This window comes from Nannobrachium achirus (genome assembly GCF_963921795.1).
Source record: "Nannobrachium achirus genome assembly, chromosome: 14".
Taxonomy (NCBI): Eukaryota; Metazoa; Chordata; class Actinopteri; order Myctophiformes; family Myctophidae; genus Nannobrachium; species Nannobrachium achirus.
Window position 1 is genome coordinate 45,974,565 of NC_137821.1, and position 17,064 is coordinate 45,991,628.

Below are 17,064 nucleotides of genomic sequence, written 5' to 3' on the forward strand. Positions count from 1 at the left end.
TCATCCACTAAAAATGGCTACTATACAGTACATAGCTACATACATACATAGCTAGCAGGGCACAGCACACTGAAAAGGAAAATGGGTTGAAATGTCTGTTAAACATGTGAGAAAAAAAAGTATTTCATAACATTGTTTTTTGACTCAATACAGTACAAAAATAAAGAAAAGGAGCATATGGGTTCTGCATGCACATATACAAAGGGAAAGTAAGTAAAGGTTAAAAAGAAACGTGGGATTTCTGTGCCACATCTACTGGTCCATTTGGTTATGTTCACATGTGTACACAAGTTATAAATTGATAAACTGACACGAGGGCTTTCACTGTGCACCATTTCCCACAGCTTTGACCTCGAACAACACTCCACTCACTAAGGCAGTTGTTCTCAAACTTTTCAAGCTGCGACCCCACCAAAATAATCATATTTGAACTGGGGACCCCCACCACCTTAACAAGCACTTGGAATTGCATTATGTGTAGTTTGATTCTTACACAGATATTGTGAAAATAAACGATCTACAAGCTTAAAGGGGAATACCACTCATTTTCAACATCGAACTATGTCATTATTATACCTTAGAGTTGTTGTATTGAAATAAGAAAACATCTCCTCCTTCTGTGTTGCCTAGAACTGGAGGATTGATTGTGGGGTCATGTGATCAGTGACATCATGAAGATGTACTCTTTGGCTTGCAGAGTACATCTTCATGATGTCACTGATCATATCAAATCTATACAAATATTTGAAAATAGTAGATCTACAAGCTCACAATGCGTCATCGTCATGGTGTCACTGATCATATCAAATGTATACAAATATTTGAAAATAGCAGATCTACAAGCTTGTAGATTGTCTATTTTCAAATGGCCGAAATATATATAGGGTGGAAGTGTTTAATGTATGTTTTGTAATAAGAATCATAATCTACAAAGTAACTAGTAACTAAAGTTTTCAAATACATATAGTGGAGTAAAACATTTGGAGGAAAAGGTTAAAGGACGAAGGCTTCGTGCTAAATGACAGTAAGTTCCTGTCACTTCTGTTGCTGCAGCGTTAGGACGACACAGCACTGACAGGAATAATGTAATCTTAACTCAAAACATCTGCACCATAACTCACTGCCGTGCCAAGTCTGAGTCATCACAATGTGCTCGTTAAGACTGCGGCTCATTACTGGAGAGGATCCGTGGGGGAAAATATGCTTCTCCATTGACAAATTAGAGTAGGATGTGAGAGAAAAGAGGAGAGGCTTTGCAGCTGAAGAGTAGCGTTAAAAAGATACATGGCTAATAAGCCTTAATTCACAAAAAGTGTCCTCTATAACTAGAAAAGAAAATATAAAACGCCTTAAATATTGTATTTATTTTAGAAACAATTAGTCTTTTACTCAAGAGGGGCAATGCCCGTTGCAAGTTGATGATGACATTTATCCATTTGTGGTCTAGTCCAGTGGTTCCCAAACTTTTCAGGTCGAGACCTAAAAGAGAGATTAGACGTTTGCACAAATTAAATCAGCTATTTTCATTACTTCTTAATCATTATTATTTGTTACTTTTAACTTTTAAAACGTAATTGATAAAACGTTGGATCCTTCCTATTCCTACATACTTTCACCGAGCAACTTGATTCCCCCTTTTTTTTTTTTTAAACACATTACTGTGGAGTATGGATTTTTACTTTCAAATAATTTGCAGTTTCCGTTTCGTAATAATTCACTTTTAAGATGCAGAGAAGCTTGTCCATGCCTTTATCTCCTCTAGAATGGAATACTGCAACGGACTCTTTATTAGGGATTCCTGGCAAATGTACTCAGAAGCTGCAGTAGCCTACATTCAGAACCCGGAAGGCAGAAAGCCCTCAGGTTTTCTACCTGAGAAATCGCCTGTGAACCAGCCAGACTAGAATGTGCAGATATAGCATTGCGAAGGTCCACTGCCGTGAACCAATCGCCTGCCTTTATGGATGGAAACAACGTTCTCAACCTGAGCATAGCGCTATCACATGAAGTAGGCTACATCATTCACACTGCTTATCTTACGATGATAGGCTTAGGCTTTATGTCTGTTATATTGCTTTCCGTACACTTCTGCAGTGAATGTGAACCATCTGTGAAGTTCAAGAAACTTCGCTAATCAGTAAGTCTGGCATCAGGCAATTATCCACGATAATTATGGAAGATAATGCTTACCGAAATACCTGAAGAACTGAGGGCAGTGACTTCACACCAAGCATTATAACTATAAAGATACTGTTTTAAAATCATTTGAACTCATGTGGATGGCAGAGTCCACAACTATAACAAAGACAATGGCTATATTTATAGTGTGTTACGGCCCTTAAAGGGGAGAACCACCCATTTTCAATATTGAACTATGTCATTAATACACCTTTGAGTTGTTATGTGGAAATAATAAAAAATAAGTCCCCCCGTTGCCTAGAACTGGAGGATTGATTTTGGGGTTTGTATTACAAAGTACACTGTGATCATGTCATCTCGGTGTACTTTGCAGTAGTACAAACGACATTATAAACTATTATGCATATACCGGTATGGCATATACTTCAATGTGTGTGTGTGTGTGTGTGTGTGTGTGTGTGTGTGTGTGTGTGTGTGTGTGTGCGTGTGCGTGTGCGTGTGCGTGTGCGTGTGCGTGCATGCATTCGTGGTAACCAAGACACTCTGATCTACTCTGACACTGTCGGGTCTGAAGTCTTGTACATTGTATTATACTATGATGAAACAAAAGCAGACGTCTGACACCATTTAACTCATGACCAATGACGTGTATAATAGCACCATCATTAATCCCATGAGGTAAGATGGGTTGTGCATTTAACTCATGACCATGCAATGACGTGTATAATAGCATTAATAGCACCATCATTAATCCCATGAGGTAAGATGGGTTGTGTGGCCGAAGGCCGTAGGGTGTTGCCCTGATGGGGATGACTGGGGAGGGGACGCGGCCGGAGGCCGGAGGGCCGCAGCCCGATGGATGCATAACGTCAGGTTCCAGGGGGGTGAAGACCCTGGGTATTTGGCGTGGGATCTGGGAGCGATGGCGTTCTCATCTGTAGTCGTCCGTGGACTGGCCATCACTCCCGAGACCCCCATCAGGAACCTGAAACTGAAAAGGTAGGTTAGAACAGTAATGAGGGTGGGAGGGTGGGATGCGAAGTACTATGCACGAGAGACGGGCGAGACTGGCAGGTTTAAATATGCCTCCTTATTGGCAATGGGTGGAGCATGAATCGGTTACCGTGGCAGCTGTGCCACTGAGGATGGCAAGGGTGGAGCCATGATCAGTTACCATGGCATATGATTTGAGGGAGGAGTTGACTCAGTTACCGTGGTGGTAGATAAGCTTGTCACCTGGGTAGTAGGAATGAATAGAAGGGGAATGTAATAACGGTCTCATTATAGAAGGCGTAGTCTTCCCCCTGAACATACGTTGTGCCAACTCCATAAGTGAATGCATGTTTGCAGAAAATAAGTGTCTATAAGCGTCAATCTAAAATCAGATGAATCTGGGAAAAAATATATATATATCCACGAGTTTCCAACGCCCCATAGCGCATTGCGCAGACGTCTGTACCGAGCTTCCGGCGCCGATTTACAAGCTCACAACAGGTTGCATCTGCGACGCGACGTGAGCTTGTATGTCTGCTGTTAAACCCGGAAGTTTGGTCCCGATAGTCTCCAGTAAACTCCCGCGGAAACTTGTGGATATATATATATATATATATATATATATATATATATATATATATATATATATATATATACCCTATCACTTTGTGTGAACATATAAAGTCGAAGTTTAAACAAAAAACTAAATAAAAAAATACAACCCAAATATCCTAAATGGAGGGCCACCGACTCCATGTTCAGGACTGGAGACTAATGATGGCACACGTCCATTTTCTGAATCCCATAATCTTCCTGGCACACTATCTAGAACGCATTACGTCTGACCTAATAGCAACAGTCTGAACTTCAAACCTTTGATGGCCGGTGGAAACCAGGTATAATTAATCTGATATCTCCCAAGCTACACTTTGCCTTTTGATCCAATGAAAGATAAGAGAGGTGGATTACAAACATGACCCCATGTGTCCGGAGAGGCAGTGTGAATGTCCAGGGAATTTCACAGAAACTGTTATCTAGAAAGTGGTCTAAACGTGGACACAGGCCTTGGTTTTCAAGGACACCCAGTTTGATAAGCATGCGGCATGCAAGGACCCCCATTTGATTACATTTTCTATGTCTGGGACATACTCTTGAGAGTGTATAAATGGAACGAAATGGACCTGTCCATTTGGTTCCATTTGTACACTCTCAGAGTTACAGTCCTGCAACTCCCCAGGGACTCCTGGGGGTCCATGGACCATCGGATATACCCGACTTCATCATAAATCCATTGTGTCCCCGCACAGCTTCAATTCCCGCCGGGGACATTGTGGCCGCGTTCTCTCCTCGGCATCATCAGCGGCCATACCTTAGGTGGGGTTGGTGAAGAGGCCTTTCTGTGTGGAGTTTGCATGTTCTCTCGGTGTCCCCTAGGGTAGGTACCCTCACAAAAAACATGCAGTATTCCTCTATACTGCCTCCCCCTGGCCAGCCGGGGCACCTGATGGAGGGGAAAGGAACTGTTTGGAATAACGTGTTCCTTCCACGCGCTACGTCCAACCGGGGAAACTCCCCATGTCAGGTGATAAGAAGCGGCCTCCTCACTCCTCATGCATTGAAGGAAGTGTGAGCTCAGTTCAGGGCTCTCACCGGATTGGCATAGGGAGAGCAGCGCACATGATTACAGCTCAGGCAATTGGCACTGGGTGAAAAATGGGTTACAAAAACCTGGGATAAAAAAATAATAATAATAGATATGGACATGCCTGGTGTCACAAAACGTACATATTACTCAGCTGTCGGCGCAAATCACCGTTGTTAGGCATATCCTGACCAGAGATTGATCAGGGAGAGACAGACAGACAGAAAGACAGAGGGATGGAAGGAGGGTGGTTGTGTGTCATGTCAGGCCAGAGTTTTCTCAGTACAATAGATCAGTGGGTCCAAAGTTTGTAGCTCAAACCCAAAAGAGAAATTAGACAGCTCTCTCTCTCCCTTGCCCTCAGATTCCCAAAACTCACACTGCAAGTGCTAGCCAACTAGTGTCTGTTGCTGTTTTCACCAGAACCTGCTGTTGTTTTGGTAATGGCTCGCCCCAAAACAGACTTGCCCCCATTTCTTCCGCCGACCGCTCGCTCCCCTGCGGTTCTTGTATTCGTTTTTTCTGAGGATAAAATAATAGGAATAAGCATAGGGTTAGGCATAGTTTTACTGAGGTTACATTTAGGAATAAGGTTAGTTTTCTTTTTCTTTTCTTCTTCTTCTTTGGGGGCTTTTATGCTTTTATTGATATGACAGTAGACTGATGGGGAGAGAGTGACACACAGCAAAGGTCGTTGGGATCGAGATTCGAACCTGCAACATGCTGTCAGGCATCAGAGGCTATGTGATATGCACCTGGACCACTAGGCCAGCACCAGCCGGTATACAAGCCTATAGCAGGTATACAAACTCACAATGGGTCGCAAAGCCCTGGGGGACCCTGCTCAATAAAGCACATACTGTAGGGTTTAAGTGCATGGTTAATATACGCGTAAATCACATACTGTATATATTTTAATAAATTGTTTTTTTCTACCACAGGACTACCTTGGATTTCACTCTTTTTCTACCGTGATGATCTCAAATGCGAGGTTAACTTGATGCATGGGCTGCTTGTGTGTATTCTGGCAGGACATCAGCTGATTGCAAAGGCAATCAGATGAGGGTTGAATTGCAACGTGCTCTAATGCAACATGAGGACAGGACACGGTGGACACACTGACAGATGGACAAAAGGGAGTATTTTGTGCCACTCTGGACAGTGGACACACACACAGCAGCTGGGTCTAATCTAGACCAAGGGCCATTGACAGTCGGGACAGACAGGGGCGTCAATTGGGTATGGCAGGGGTATGCAGCTGCCATACCCTGGGTCCAGGGGGGAAAATAAAAGTTACTTTTAAATATAAATGTATGAATGTCTCTTTGTCTACATGTGCTGGTTATTATGTTGTTAAATTACAGTAAAATAACTACAAATGCAAAATTTGACAAAATGGTCACTTTAACGAGGTATTATGATTATATTCTCCAGACTTGTATTCTTCCCAGCTTGACAAAATGGTATATTCCCAGGTTCCGCAGGTCAGCTACACAGGTGCAATGCATTGTTAATTGTGGCACGTTTACTAACATGCTAAGTTTAGCTGCACTTGAACAACCATTCCAGGCTGCCATATCCAGCCCAAGAAACCGTAGAAACCTGACATGTGAAAATAGCAGATTCACGAGAGGCGTTGTGAGCATGTAAATCTGCTATTTTCACAATAGAACCGTGTTATACAAAATGTAATGCCTCTTTTCCATGAGGACTCCCATCTTTGCCATACCATAGCTTTTGCTGAACTGACGCCACTGGGGACAGATGGAGCAGTTTTATAAGTTCGTACCGTCTGAACACACAGAATGCACCCGTCTGCAATTCTTTTTAACCCTGCGACCCAGTTTGGTAAATAACACGCACAGATAAACATTATTGATTCTCCTGAGGAGGAAAGCACAAAACAGTGATAACCACCAACCATGATCGTAAGATAAACTAGAAAAAGAAACCTGTGGTCTCTGCCAGTTCAGGTACGTTATTGTGGCCTCCTGGTTGCACCATGAGGCTGATTTGAACATTTTCAAGTGGCATTTTTTTCCCCGGCCTAGTGGGAATTAGTTACATGGAAATTGCACGGTGCGTTCTTTGGAAGACAATCTTCCACAGGGTGCAAAACATAGTCTCGGCCATGCCTTTCGGCCTGGGGGAGACAAAAAAAGTGTTAAAATTAAAGGTTTCATCGATCGAAGATCACACCTCATTTAGCTTTTACTTAAAGGATCTCAAGCTGTGTTCTTTCTTTACATTTGGTTCCATTGATGGGAGCAAGTCCATGTGTCCCTCAGCCCTAAGTTATTCGCAACCATAACCTACAGAGACCAGATGTACCCGGTTTGTCCAAGAAGAACAACTTAGAACAAAGAGAATGTGGACGTAGCACCTGTCATTGGGCATTATGGGCAACCAATTTACTTCTAAACACTACGGTTATAGTTCCAAACATTGAATCCTCAAAATGCATGCATGATGCGCGTGCATGGACAATGCATGCACATTCATTTAAGGCAGTGGTTCATTTAAGGCAGTGATTCTTCACGCCGCGACCCCCAACATGCTCACAACATGCTGATCTACATGCTCACAACGCCTCGCGTTGCGAGGCGTTGTCAGCTATTTTCACAATTTCTTCCTCTAATATTTGACAATTTGGCCAATGTTTCATTCGTCATTTTAGATGTATTAAAAAGTCCTTAAATTGTCACTTTAGAAACGTGTAGATACCCTCTTTAGACTTGAACTTTATGTTGGTTTTCTTAATGTTGAGTGAGAAAACAATGTTGCACACTAAGTTAATCATCTGGTGACCCCCCCAAAATAATTTGGGGACCCCCCTGGGGGTCCCGACCCACAGGTTGAGAACCCCTGATTTAAGGATCCCAGTCTGGAGGTTTGACATTATGGTCACCCTATATCCTAACCATAACCCCAACGCTAAACCTAAACCCTAGGGAGCATCGGATCCTGGAACATAGGGTCATAAGGTCATACAGAACCAGTGGCAGGTCAGTTGCTGCAACGTCTATGACACATTTACGGGAAGATGATTCACTGATGCATTCGAGTGCCCAACCGTACACTCAGGCCTGTGTGCGATCCTGGAATTTCACAGCGTCTGTCGTAACACATTAGGGGCGATGGAACAAAAACACACCCTTGGATGCACAGTGCACACACACACACACACACACACACACACACACACACACACACACACACACACACACACACACACACACACACACACACACACACACACACACACACACACACACACACACACACACACACACACACACACACACACACACACAAGCTCCCACAGGGACCGACGAAGCCTTCCTGTCAGTCCTTAGTGAGACGTTACTGTAACCGGCCTCCACTGTAGAACCGCAGTCCCATGCTCTGAACGCTATAGCATTATTATGATAACATCCTCAACTTTGGGGCGGCATAGCTGAATGGTTAGGGAGCCCGCCTGGGGGTTAGGGAGCCTCTGGTTGTCCCAGGTTCAAAGTAGTATTAACTGTCTCTCTGCAGTGTTCCATAACTGTATGCGTTCCATAACCTTATGCAGTGTGTTGCTACAAGATTTAAGTTAACATATTCAATAGCTTTACCTTAAAGCAAATGTTTTTAAAACAAATTTATTTATTTACTTTACTATTCTCTACCGACCCATATTGTCTGTAGAGCTCTTGAATGTAGTTTCTGAGGCATGGCCATATAATATAATTTTATAATGGACTAAATTAATTAGTCTGATTACCAGCTCACAACTTAAGTATCTGATCATTTCACTGGTATTTCAGTATTATTGTATTAATATTGTTGATTTGCAATCTAGCCCAACCCTATCACAAGGTCACTGAGTCACACATTGTGCAAAATCCAACATCCAACCTGTCCTGGAACAAATATGATAGTTGTTTAGTAGTGAGTGAATCACTCACAAAAACACAGCCAAATACGCCTGAAAACCACCATGAGGCTGATTTAAAAAATGTGGGGCAGAGGTTCTAGATTGGCATCCAGGGAGTGTGTGTGCTTAGTTTGGCAGCGATCGGGCCAACGGTGACTGAGATTAGCTGCTCACAAACTGCGAGGACGCACGGACGCACGCACGCACGCACGGACGGACGGACGGACGGAGGGGAAAACATACTCTCCCTCAGCCTTCGGCTGGTGGAGACAATTATGTACTTTTTTTATAATAATTCATAGATGAAAACCAGTTCTGGTCCATAGTTCAGTTTATGGATGATGATGATGCAACGTTACAGTGGATCACATGTAAATATGTCTGCTTACAGTGAGTCTAGACCATGACATTACAGTGCACAGTACAGGAGATTGGCCCGGTCAATCTATAACACAAAACACACAGTAGATTAGAAGCACTTACAGTAGCAAGTCTAGCAACCCTGACTTTCACTGTACACTGGTGTGTGTGTGTGTGTGTGTGTGTGTGTGTGTGTGTGTGTGTGTGTGTGTGTGTGTGTGTGTGTGTGTGTGTGTGTGTGTGTGTGTGTGTGTGTGCGTGCGTGCGTGCGTGCGTCTGTGTGTGTCTGTGCGTGCGTCTCCAGATTTTCATCACAATAGTACAGTATGACACTGATTTACCATGACACTATGGCACATTATGAGTCCACTAGGACAGTGGTTCTCTAACTTTTTATTTTCAAGGACCCCATTAACTCTTGAGTGCACAAATGGAACCAAATAGACCGGTAGGGTCCATTTGTGCACATATATACTGTAAACGTTTGTGGGTTATTTTCTACAATTTTTTATGTACATGGCAAGGATAGAATTGTGTCCCCTGATGCATAGCTATGCTGATATTGGTTACTTGTTGACGCATATAAACATATATAGGCCTACCATTACAGGGGTTGATACTAAGGTCTCAGATAGTCGGGGACCCACAAGCCCAAAAGCTCAAGGAATAGGGTTGAACCTGCGATGTTCTGCTGCAGTTTTTATTTCTGTTTTATTTATTAATTTGGTCATTAAAGGTGATACACCATGAAATTTCACTTTTCCTATTTTAAAACCTTTTTTTGGGGTCCCACTAGCACCTTCTAACCTCACAAAGTCCCATTTCTGACCGTTGTGTCTTTCTCTGGTTTTGAGAAGGCGAAGGTTAAAAGTATCCCACGGGTTCTCAAAACAGGCTGTCCAGATTTGCTGCGGATTGTGACGTCATCTGCCGATTGTGACGTCATCACAAAAAAAAAAAAATCAAAAAATGTTTTTGTTAAAAAAAACATCTTTAAAAAAAAATGTTTTTTTAAAAGATTTGGGGGGGGGGGGGGGGTGGCGCAGTTCAGGCCAAAGGTGGTACTGCATCTGAAATGCTCTGAGAGCCATTCAAAAATGAGAGAGGCTCTCTATTCAGGAGTGGGTAATTTAGCCTCAAACCTTTTGAAAAACGTTTTTGGGACATAAACAATATGACATAAATACTTTTTAAATGCATGGTGTATCACCTTTAAGATACACAGAATGAGAGGCCTGCTCTGCCGGAAACATCGCGAAGAATGTTATGGCCATTTGTATATTCATTGTGCCATTGACTCCACTACACAGGAAAATAAATATATATATAAAAAATTTGCTTTAAGTAGCATGTGAGGTGTCAAACTGGGGGGGGGGTTTCATGATTCTGAATCCATTGCAAGCATTTGTTTTGCATGAAAAACATTCCTTGGGCTAGAAAACAGACCTGTGAAAAGTGATGACTCATCACTGTGATGACTGTGAAAAGTGTTTACTTATTTTTCTATCCAAATACTTATAGCTATATGATCGAATATGACTAGGGTTTACACCCATTTTATATTTTAGCAACAGTGAAAACATCACATCATAGGTAAACGGTGCTCTATTCCACAGACCAGAAGACAGAGCGCTCTGGCCACGTTCAGGTGTTTAGACAGATATCTGGTGTTGTGTTTATAGACGGTTGCGTCCCCTCTCAAACGAGCACTTGCCCGGTCGGGCAACCTGAAAGCAAACTCCACCGGCCCGAAGGTTTTATTTACCTGCCGGGGGCAGGTGGGCAAGCCTTAGTGTCAATGCCTGCCATTAGCTTGACAGCAATAATAATCTTCTTCACATGGCATGACATTTAGACAGATTTTAGGTCTGATGTTTACCCGGTATCCTACTTACTTTGAAGCACTACTTAGTTTGAAGTTGTTTTTCTTTGCACTCTATTTACACAGAGCCACCCTGTCATCTGTTAATCTGAGTCCCCATCTTCGTTTTCTTTCCTGCCACTAGGTTAGTCATCTGTTGACTAGGACAGTGGTGGAAAAAGTGCTAATATTTTTTACTTAACGGAGTAGTTCACCCCCAAAATGACTTTTTCTCTATTGATTACTCACCCCATGGAAACTTGAGTTCAATATTTTTTTTATTTGTTGCCTTCCTAAGACAAAAATGTGATTATAGTAAATGTACCCTGATGGTTTCCCCATCCAGTGCCATGCATTTGAGTCCCCATCCGGAATCAATGGGATTACATTTAATAATCACATTTTTGTTTCAGGAATGCGACAAATACAAAACATTTTAGTTCTTTATCCACCACTGTGTGTGTGTGTGTGTGTGTGTGTGTGTGTGTGTGTGTGCCCGCGTGCGCGTCAGACAACAACCCACATAGATAACAGGGAGGCATACTGTAAGGGGGCATTTGAGTCCCCATCCGGAATCAATGGGATTACATTTAATAATCACATTTTTGTTTCAGGAATGCGACAAATACAAAACATTTTAGTTCTTTATCCACCACTGTGTGTGTGTGTGTGTGTGTGTGTGTGTGTGTGTGTGTGTGTGTGTGTGTGTGTGTGTGTGTGTGTGTCCGCGTGCCTGTCAGACAACAACCCACATAGATAACAGGGAGGCATAATGTAAGGGGGCATTTGAGTCCCCATCCGGAATCAATGGGATTACATTTAATAATCACATTTTTGTTTCAGGAATGCGACAAATACAAAACATTTTAGTTCTTTATCCACCACTGTGTGTGTGTGTGTGTGTGTGTGTGTGCGCGCCCGCGTGCGCGTCAGACAACAACCCACATAGATAACAGGGAGGCATACTGTAAGGGGGTCCGTGAGGCCATGCTGTGTGGAGGCATATGCCATGCAGGCCCCCAAGAGTACTGTACTGTATGAGGTCACTGGTAAACAACCCAGACAGAAATAGACCTTTTACAAAGAATTTATTTAGGTCATGGTGGCCATTATTTCCACAGGCAAAACATGTGAGAATCACGTGTTTTAGATGTACGTCGTGGCATACATTCTTCTAATTATAGAGAAAGATGGGTTAAACACTGATGCCCTTTCACACCAACGCCCATGACGACACAGCCGAGGTGGTGGACAACTTTTTTCCCACTAGCACCTTCCTTTGGGGTCCCACTAGCACCTTCTATCCTGACAAAGTCCCATTTCTGACCGTTGTGTCTTTCTCTGGTTTTGGGAAGGCGGAGGTTAAAAGCATCCCACGGGTTCTCAAAACAGGCTGTCCAGATGGGGGGGGGTGGCGCAGTTCAGGCCAAAGGTGGTACTGCAGCTGAAAAATTCAAAAATGAGAGAGGCTCTATTCAGGAGTGTTAATTGTGGGCTCGCCTATAAGGCGAGCACACTTTAGATATTGTCATTATTTATTTATTCCTAGATCAAGTTCTCCTTAAAACTTCGGTTCCTTTCTACTCCTACATACATAGTGAGAAAATGAAAATAAAAACATCAATGTGTTCAGTTTACAGTGGCGAAGTGTGCTATTATTTTTTATAGCAATCGGCCAAATGGTGGCGCTGTAGGAAGCCTTCGAAAGTGCGATCTTTGAACAGGTATAGCTCATGCTGTGTTATACGTACAGCCATGAAACCTGTATACACTTATGCGTCTCCTCATGCCGAACAACTTTTACCCTCTAACTTTTGACCTCTGACCTTTAGGTCTCCCACAATTCGGAATTATATGAAAAACAGTAAAAATCTATCTCCTCCTGGGATTTTCGCGTCAAGTGCACAAAACTTTTTTCACATGAACTTTGAACCTATATCTACACAGGCTATGTGGTGAGAAGTTTGTACGTTAAATAATGATTTTTTAATAATTCAATTTATATTGCGGTTTTATGCAAATTATTCTTCGGCCTTTAAATCATACATGCAAAGTTACACGTTCATGGCATTTGGCAAAGATGTGGAGGGTTAGTCAAAGTATCACTGAAACCAATTTTATTCCAATCGGCCAAAGGGGTTCTGTAACCTCAGGCTGTGTCCCAGCTGCCTTCAAGGCAGCCAGAGTATCACCACTCCTCAAAAAACCAACTCTTGACCCCTCGGACGTCAAGAACTACAGACCGGTATCCCTCCTCTCATTTCTTTCAAAAACCCTTGAACGTGTGGTCTCTAACCAGCTTTCTCTCCATCTCTCACAGAACAACCTGCTGGATCCCAACCAGTCAGGTTTTAAACCAGCCCATTCTACAGAAACTGCACTCCTAGCAGTCACGGAAGCACTCCATGTTGCCCAGGCTGCCTCCCACTCTGCAGTCCTGATTCTTCTGGATCTATCAGCGGCATTCGACACAGTGAATCACCAGCTGCTCCTGGACACCCTTGCTGACCTAGGCATCACCGGGACGGCACTAAAGTGGTTCTCCTCCTACCTGTCGGACCGGACCTATCAGGTCTCATGGAAAGGTTTGCTTTCATCCCCCCGAACCCTCCAAACGGGAGTCCCCCAGGGATCCGTACTTGGCCCTCTGCTTTTCTCCCTGTACACCAAATCCCTTGGTGCTGTTATCTCTGCTCACAATCTATCCTATCACTGCTATGCTGATGACACTCAACTGTTTTTGTCCTTCCCCCCTTCTGCCACCCAGGTGGAAGAACGCATTGCTGCATGTCTGGCCGACATCTCACAGTGGATGTCAGCCCACCACCTTAAGCTGAACCCGGACAAGACGGAGCTACTCTTCTTCCCAGCTAAGTCTTGCCCCATGCAAGATCTCACTATTTCCATAGATAATGCATTTGTGACTTCAGTTCCTACTGCTAGAAACCTTGGTGTGGTCCTGGACAGCCAGCTATCATTCAAGGCACACATTGCATCAGTCACCCGGTCATGTAGGTTCACACTCTATAACATCCGTAAAATCAGACCCTTCCTCACCCAGGAGGCAGCCCAGCTCCTCATTCAGACATCTGTCATATCAAAGCTTGACTATTGTAACTCTCTCCTCACTGGTCTCCCGGCATGTGCACTTAAACCTCTCCAACTGATCCAAAATGCCGCGGCACGACTGGTCTTCAACCAGCCTAAGTTCTCACATGTCTCTCCCCTTCTCCGCAGCCTCCACTGGCTCCCGGTTGCGGCCCGCACTGAATACAAAACACTGATGCTGACCTTCAAAGCAGCCAAAGGTATGGCTCCTCCATACCTCCAGAAGCTGATCAACCCCTACACCCCCACCCGGTCACTTAGATCAGCCAACACAGGGATGCTGACAGAACCCTCGCTCAAAACTCCAGGGCAAAAATCCACTCGTCCGAGACAGTTTGCCCTCCTGGCCCCCAAGTTGTGGAATAAACTCCCTGTCGCACTTAGAACAACGGACTCACTCGCTAGCTTTCGCCGTGGACTGAAGACTCACCTTTTCAGACTCCACCTAAACCCTTAGCACTACAGAAAAAGAATCAATGAATACATGAAGCTAGTTAGCATTTGTTTTTGTTTTTTAGGTTTTTTCAGAACTTTGATTATATTGTGTTTTTTCTAGATAGATATCCATTTGCATTTGTTATATTGTTGATGATGTACTGACATATTATCTTGTTTATTATTGTGATGTTATCTGCTTATTGTAAGTCGCTTTGGATTAAAAGCGTCTGCTAAATGCCTAAACTGTAAACTGTAAAGGGGGGCGCTATACGAAGCGTCTGAAAATTCAAACTTCAAACGGGCATAAGTCATGACTCGTTTTGTTTGAAGACATGCAACTTGTTACACGCGTGCTTTGACTCAAGCGGAAGACATCTGTGTCGTTGTTAAGTAAGCTCCGCCCTTCAATTTTCCGCCATTTTGAGCAGTTTGTAAAACGCGTAAACCCGCTTTTATTCTGGAACTTTCGCGTCACGTGCACAAAACTTTTTTTACGTGAACTTTGGACCGATATCTAAAGATCTGTCAGATCGGATTTCTTTAACATTGAAACATGCTTTTTTAAATAATTCAAACAATATTGCATTTTTATGCAAATTATTCTTCTGCCTCTAAAACATACATGCAAAGTCACATTTTCATGACAAAATAGTGTAGAGGGTTAGTTCAAATATCACTGAAACCAATCTTACCCCAAATGGCCAAAGGGGGGCGCTATATAATTTTGAGCATAAACCCTTAAACGCTTAAACCCGTTTTTATTCTAGGATTTTTTTTTGCAATTTGCATGAAACATTCTACACGCAATCTAAGGACCTTTATCTAACATGCCTATGAAGTGCAAACAAAAAAAATATAAAATAATAATAATAAATATAGCTGCAAGCAGCGATAAAGTGTCCAAAGCCAAAAACACCTCAAATCATGAACACAGCCTGGGATGTGCGTGAAATCTTGCAAGCACATTCCAAATAGGTCAAAGAACAGATACCAACCTTCTCACATTGGCCTGTTATAGCGCCACCAGCGGGTCAACTTTTGCATAACACATATTTGGAACAAAATGGACCAATCTTTGACGTCAGTAACGTCAAAGAGAGCACTGCCTGCGATCTTGACATTTTGTGCTTTTATAGCCATTGTTTTCTGGCTTGAAGCGAGCCCACAATTGTTTCGAAGGAACAATATTTTTCTAGTTTAGCCTCAAACCGTTTGAAAAACGTTTTTGGGACATAAACAATATGACATATACTTTTTAAATGCACAGTGTATCACCTTTAACAGTTTCCCCATCTGAAAGAATCATATTTGAACTGGGAACCCCGGCACCCTGACAAGCACTAAGAGTTGAGGAATTTTGTATAACTCTGTTTTATTGTGAAAATAGCAGATCTACATGCTCGCAACGCGAGGCGTTGTGAGCATGTAGATCGGCTAGCAACGCATGCTCACAACGCCTCGCTACTTTCACTCTTTCTCCCTCTAATATTTGACAATTTGGCCAAAGTTTAATTTTTTCCAGGACCTTCCAGGACTCTTGATCAATTTCAAAACTTTTCCAGTACTGGAAAAATATTTTTCTAATTTCAAAACATTTCCAGGAATTTCATGACCGTGGGAACCCTGATGGAATTGTGTGAAGTCTTATCCAACGATAACAAAATTATCGTTTGGGCCTGAGGCTAAATCTCAAATATCAAAAGGTGGTCTGTGGCTCAAATGCCAAATAAATAATGGACCTCAATATGAAAAAGGTTGAAAACCACTCGTTTAAGTTACTGTGCCAACATGGACAGCTCCTGCAGTTGATCTCGTGCTGACACAAGTTACACCTAAAATAAACAGAATTTAATCTGCTATGTTTACATACAATGCATTAAAATGCCTGCTGTGAAAGGGACTTGTGTGGAATGCCCTACCAACGGCCTTAAAAGAGTGTACATTTCCTTTAAAAAGATTAGAGAACTTGAAACTGGTCCCTGCAAAAAGTCAAAGACAGTCTCTTCAAAGAGCAAGATTTTAGTTATAGTACAGGGGTGTCATCTGCTGGCCAGGAAGCAGTACTACATCCAAAGCACCAATATCTGGAATATGGAAGCACATAACTAGAATATTTCTGCTCAGAACATCAACGGTACCCATTTTGCCGTTCTTGTCATAAACAACAAACAGGCTTTTAGAAAACATTACTTTTTATTCTATTAACCTTTTCAACTTCAATTCACAGCAATCACACCACAATACTTTTATTTTTTACATTTTTCACATACAATACTTTTCTTTTTCACAATCAAGACGGGGCTGCGATCGGTCCTTTTCATTCCCATTGTCCTGAGTCAGACCACTAAATTGCACTTCCCTTTTTTGTGCTTAGTGCTGACCCCAACTTCTATACTGCACGTATGGGCTATATTGGGATATATAGCTGCTTGTCCATTGATTGTGCGGATGTTTCAGAATCACAGCCCACACTGAGAATAGGCAAGGCCTTAAAAAAGGTCAAAGACAGACAAACCTCAACAGTAACAAGCAGTATATGTCGCGCACACACACACACACACACACACACACACACACACACACACACACACACACACACAC